Below are 6,817 nucleotides of genomic sequence, written 5' to 3'. Positions count from 1 at the left end.
AAAAAAAAATCAGCAGGTCACCCGTACGTGGAAGATGTATTTTAGGGAACAATTAAATGGAAGGAATTGATGCAGGGCAACGATAATTGGAGAATTCATGCAGGTGCCATTAAATTGTAAGTGGGAGGATTGGAGCAGGATAACCTCATTGGGTGAGTTGGTGAAATTCCCAAATTAGTGCCGGATTGGGAAATGGGAGAATTGGGGCAGGGAAGCGGAGCACTAATTACAGACTGAGAGATATACAGCACGGAAACAGAACCTTCAATCCAACCTGTCCATGCTTAAATTTAAGAATTCCTGGCAGCTCTTCACTAAATTGGAGAATCATTGCAAGAAACTACGAAATGGAAAAGTTGGGAAAGAGCTTCTCGAAATGTGAGATTTTGCAACAGGGCATCGGATCATGGGTGAATTAGTGCAGTTCAGCACTAAATAGGTGCGTTATGCTGTGTTTCACTAAATGGGAGAATTGGGACAGGGAGATTTAGAGTAGGGCACCCCTAAATTGGGCGAGGGCATCATTCACTAGGAGGATCGGTGTAAGGCAAAACTGAGTGGAGAACTTGTTCAGGACGTCAGTAATTGGGGGACACGGTGCTAAGCAACACTGAATTGGAGAATTGGTGTGGGGTATCAGTAAATGAGAGTGCTGGTGGGGGTGCTGATAACTTCGAGAATTGGAGCAAATGGGAGAATGCGGGCAGTGAATCAGGAAATAGGACAAATGTTGAAAAGGCTTAATGGTCCAGATTCAATACAGTGCACCATGAAATGGGGGAGTTGGTGCAGTTCGCCACGAAGGGGAGGATATTTGCAGTTTGGGGAATTTGGAGATATGATTGTCAAGATTAGAGAATTCTGTCAGCAGTCAACTGGGAGAATTGGTGCAGGAAAGGAAAGCGCTAATTACAGCATTAGAGACGTACAGCACGGAAACAGACCCTTCCGAACAAATTGTCCACGTCCAAATGTAAAAATTCTTTTAAGCTCTGCACTAAATGGAGAATCATTGCAAGAAACTACTAAATGGAAAAGTTGGGAAAGAGCTTATCGAAATGTGAGAATTTGCAACAGACCATCAGGTAATGGGTGAATTAGTGCAGTTCAATGTTAATTGGTGAGTTATGCTGTGTTGCACTTAATGGGAGAATTGGAGCAGGACATTACCTTTTGGGAGATTTAGAGTAGCGCACCCCTAAATTGGTCGAGGGCATCAGTCAGTATGAGGATTGGGGTAAGGCAACACTGAACCTGTTCAGGACATCAGAAATTGGGGGAAATGGTGCTCAGCAACACTGAATTGGAGAATTGGTGTGGGGTATCAGTAAATGAGAGCCCTGGTGCAGGGTGCTGATAACTTCGAGAGTTGGAGTAAATGGGAGGACACGGGCAGTGAATCAGGAAATAGGACAAATGTTGCAAAGGATTAGTGGTCCAGATTCAATACAGTGTACCACGAAATAAGGGAGTTGGTGCAGTCCACCACGAAAGGGGGGATATGTGTAGGATCAGGAATTTGGAGATTTGATGCGGGGATTGCAAGATTTGAGAATTCTGGTAGCAGACTACGAAATGGGAGAATTGTTGCAGGGAAATACTGAATGGAAGACCTGGTGCACAGTGGAGCTCAATTCCAGAATGGGTGTATGGCAACAGTAAATGGGAGAATTAGGGTAGCGGACCCTTAAATGGTCGAATCGGGCTCAGGCAGAGTAAATGGAGGAATTACGACAGGGATATCAGTAACTGAGTGATTAGGTGGAAACAATAAATTGGAGATTCTGTGCAGAGCGCCGTGACATCGGAAAATTGGTGGGAGTGCCAAAATATTTTCTATAATACAGGAGGAAGCAGTGACGCTGCTCCAGGTCCTTTATATTCAATAATACGGGAGGAAGCAGTGACGCTGCTCCAGGTCCTTTATTTTCAATAATACAGGAGGAAGCAGTGACGCTGCTCCAGGTCCTTTATTTTCAATAATACAGGAGGAAGCAATGACGCTGCTCCAGGTCCTTTATTTTCAATAATACAGGAGGAAGCAGAAACGCTGCTCCAGCTCCTTTATTTTCTATAATACAGGAGGAAACAGTGACGCTGCTCCAGCTCCTTTATTCTCTATAATACAGGAGGAAGCAGAGACGCTGCTCCAGCTCCTTTATTTTCTATAATACATGAGGAAGCAGTGACGCTGCTCTAGCTCCTTTATTTTCTATAATACAGGAGGAAGCAGTGACGCTGCTCCAGCTCCTTTATTTTCTATAATACAGGAGGAAGCAGTGACGCTGCTCCAGCTCCTTTATTTTCTACAATACGGGAGGAAGCAGTGACGCTGCTCCAGCTCCTTTATTTTCTATAATACGGGAGGAAGCAGAGACGCTGCTCCAGCTCCTTTATTTTCTATAATACAGGAGGAAGCAGTGACGCTGCTCCAGCTCCTTTATTTTCTATAATACAGTAGGAAGCAGTGACGCTGCTCCAGCTCCTTTATTTTCTATAATACAGGAGGAAGCAGTGACGATGCTCCAGCTCCTTTATTTTCTATAATACAGGAGGAAGCAGTGACGCTGCTCTCGCTCCTTTATTTTCTATAATACAGGAGGAAGCAGTGACGCTGCTCCAGCTCCTTTATTTTCTATAATACAGTAGGAAGCAGAGACGCTGCTCCAGCTCCTTTATTTTCTATAATACAGGAGGAAGCAGTGACGCTGCTCCAGCTCCTTTATTTTCTATAATACAGTAGGAAGCAGTGACGCTGCTCCAGCTCCTTTATTTTCTATAATACAGGAGGAAGCAGTGACGCTGCTCCAGCTCCTTTATTTTCTATAATACAGTAGGAAGCAGAGACGCTGCTCCAGCTCCTTTATTTTCTGTAACACAGGAGGATGCAGAGACGCTGCTCCAGCTCCTTTATTTTCTATAATACAGGAGGAAGCAGTGACGCTGCTCCAGCTCCTTTATTTTCTATAATACAGTAGGAAGCAGAGACGCTGCTCCAGCTCCTTTATTTTCTATAATACAGTAGGAAGCAGAGACGCTGCTCCAGCTCCTTTATTTTCTATAATACAGTAGGAAGCAGAGACGCTGCTCCAGCTCCTTTATTTTCTATAATACAGTAGGAAGCAGAGACGCTGCTCCAGCTCCTTTATTTTCTATAATACAGGAGGAAGCAGTGACGCTGCTCCAGCTCCTTTATTTTCTATAATACAGGAGGAAGCAGTGACGCTGCTCTCGCTCCTTTATTTTCTATAATACAGGAGGAAGCAGTGACGCTGCTCCAGCTCCTTTATTTTCTATAATACAGTAGGAAGCAGAGACGCTGCTCCAGCTCCTTTATTTTCTATAATACAGGAGGAAGCAGTGACGCTGCTCCAGCTCCTTTATTTTCTATAATACAGTAGGAAGCAGTGACGCTGCTCCAGCTCCTTTATTTTCTATAATACAGGAGGAAGCAGTGACTCTGCTCCGGCTCCTTTATTTTCTATAATACAGGAGGAAGCAGTGACGCTGCTCCGGCTCCTTTATTTTGTATAATACAGGAGGAAGCAGAGACGCTGCTCCAGCTCCTTTATTTGGTGGAAACAATAAATGGGTCTGTTCCATGCTGTACATCTCTATGTCTCTATTTAAAAGGCATCTGGATGCAATGAAGTCAGTCGGGTTTGGAGGGGTAAGGAACAAATGTTGGCTAATCTCGCTAATTAATTCCGGTTATCTGGTCAGCAGGGACGATCTGGAATGGAGGGTCTGTTTCAGTGCTCGGCACCTCCGAAATCCTAATGAATGACATTTGCCCGAAACGTCGATTTTCCTGCTCCTCGGATGCTGCCTGACCTGCTGTGTTTTTCCAGCACCACTCTGATCTAAGCTCTGAAATGTACTTCTCATACAGGAGACTTCTCCTGCCTACCGGAGGTACACAGAGCCAACACACCAAGATGTCCCATCATATTAGGCAATGGGACCCAATGTGGGAACCACACTGCCGATGTCAAATGCAGCTTGAAAGCCATGAGGCAGGGAACCCCCAGCTTCTGCCACGACAGAACATTGGGACACAGGCAGATTTCAACCTCACACCTTCAAGGCTGAATCTGAGCTGAGGGGGCACCTCTTGTTAAAGATTTACCTGAGAATTTAGCTATTTTTACATACGGTTTACATATGAAAGAACAAAATCTAACATGGTATTTCTAAAAGTATACAGACTGAACAGACACTACACTTTATTTTTAAATATTTCATTTCAGTGGCATCACCCTGTAATCTTTTACTATAAATTCTGTTTGGTATGATGTTATGCTCCACAACCACCTGATGAAGGAACAGCACTCCAAAAGCTGGTACTATCAAATAAACCTGTTGGACTATAACCTGATGTTGTGTGATTATTTAATTTTGTCCACCCCAGTCCAACACCGGCACCTCCAAATCTTTACTCCATATTGTTTACACTAACTCACACCCTGTTCAGGTCAGTTTATCACAATGACCCTGTTCCTCTTTTTGTGAGGTTCCCTGTGTATATTAAAAGAGTTAATGGGTCCTGAGAGGATGAATACATTCTCTTTATCCTGTCAGTTTAAACAGTTGAACATATCAGTTTGAAGCCAATGGAAGAGGAGATTGTCTTTTTCTGTACAATTTCAGTGCAGAACGTTCAACCATAAACTGTCTTTGCAAAAGTGGGGGCTGAATGCAATTCTCACTGAGCAACATTAATACAGAAAACACAATTCCCAGTTCCTGTTATCAATTGGTGAAGGAACTGGGATGTGAAAACCAATTGTGGTGTGGTGCCGTGGCTCAGTTTGTGAACTTACCCACACCATAAACAGCCCACCAAGATTTCACATCGTAGTGGTGCCTGTGTATTTTACCAAATGCATGGTTGTTTCAAAATCTCCCAAGTCAGTGTTGCTCATCAGTCAACCATGCGTCCTGTTTGAGTGTCAGCCTGTTTTGGTGATCCTGATCTGTTCCCTGGTTTAGTTCCTCCAGTGGATATTGTTTCTTTCGAACTATTAATTCAATCTGGAATTTCCTTCCTGTGTTTGACAAGACCTTCTGCTTTTACTCCTCCTTTATTACGCCCCGTTCATTTCCAGTTTGTTGGGAATAACGAGGTGAGCCAGGAGACACGGCAGACTCGCCGGTGAATATTGCAGTAATGGCGCAGACACCAAGAGCTGTTCACCCTAATTCTCTGCTGTCAACATTCATTCATTCCACACCAACAGGAAATACTTCATTGCACTCCTGTCGTTGTGGTTTGCACTGTGATTGCGGTTTCTTTTCTTGTGGATTATGAAGTTTATTTAGAACTCGAAAGGATCATAATATTTGGAGTAAGGAATGACTCCTCACCTCAGGAATAAGAGCCAGACACATTATTCGGAGAATGTGAGCCCAATCCCACACATCCTACCGAGGAGGCAGAAAGCCTGTTAGCTGGTCCACTCTCAATTTGTCTCTTAATGTCAGACTTTTCAAAGATCAGAAATGGGAAATGAGGAATATAGGCAGACCGAGAGTCCGAGAATGTGAAAGAGGGTCAGGTACATTCACAGAGAAAGAAAGAAAGATGGAGACGCATATTGAGGAAGATACTGAAAGGACCAATTCTCCAATCGACATGGCTGCTGACTGACAGAAACAAATAGGAATAAAAAGGGAACTATTAAGCACAGCCTTTCACCAGGTAGTCGATATGAAATGGAAACATAGACATCGGGGGAAACAGTATTCACAAGGTGAACAATCAGTAAAAATAATTATCGTCACTGTTTCCCATCGGATGTCCCACTCCGTGAAGCCATGTCTTTCAATGCCCAAGGAAACATATTTACCCTCAGGTACCTGCTTCAGGGTCGCCTGCGCCTCTGCTGGAAGTTGCCACCATTTTATTCACAGTCACTCCGCGATGTTTTGATTCACTCCAGTGAAATATCTTTTCATACCTTGCGTCATGGCCTCTTTCAGTCAAGATCCTGAACCAGTCCAGTGAGAAACCTCTGTTGATTTGAATCCCGGGATGGAGAATCAGACGAGATGAACAGCGCCTTTTATTGGTGGAACCCCTTCACTTCAACCTCACGCCTCAAAACGGGTCTCTGCCCGCGTCAACCTGTTCTGTACATTCCTGCATTACACCGACTGACCAACATCAGATTACCACAGCTCCGCTTTCTTTACTGTGAAACACAAGGCGATAATATGAAGCGTTTGCAAAATTGAAGAGAGAAACTTTGTTGCCGAAGGTGGTTATGAAGGGAAGGACAGACACAAGGGTGTGTACAATTTTGGTCGTTTTGGATACTGTCAGCATTACCGGGGGCCCGTGCTGAGGAGTCAAAGTTTGTATCGTCCAGACATGGATACAGTTCCCATTCAGAGAATGAAGGTTTAATTCTCTTCATGTGAATTGTCTGAATGAAAACACATTCCCCGTTCCACACAGAAGACAGACCGGAATCCCTCCAGAATCAGCCCAGTGATTGCTTGAACCATGTTGAAGGACAATGACAGCGGACAGATACGATAGTGACCCCTTCAAATTCCCTCCAATCATCTCACCTTCCTGAGTTGGGAATATGTTGGTGTTCCTTCAGTGTCTCTGGGTGTAAATCCAGGAAATCCCGCGCTTGCACCATAATGGCTGTAACTCCGTGTGAAGGAGTTCAATGGTTCACAAAAGCAACTCATCTCCTCCATCTCTGGGGGATTTAGGGATGGACAGTGAGTCCTATTCCATTGAGTGATATCTTTATCCCAGGAATGTGTTTCTAACAGTGGTAGGTTCCAATCGGACACCTGC

This window comes from Chiloscyllium punctatum, unplaced genomic scaffold, assembly GCF_047496795.1.
Source record: "Chiloscyllium punctatum isolate Juve2018m unplaced genomic scaffold, sChiPun1.3 scaffold_352, whole genome shotgun sequence".
NCBI classification, from domain to species: Eukaryota; Metazoa; Chordata; class Chondrichthyes; order Orectolobiformes; family Hemiscylliidae; genus Chiloscyllium; species Chiloscyllium punctatum.
Note: the sequence above shows the minus strand (reverse complement) of the source record.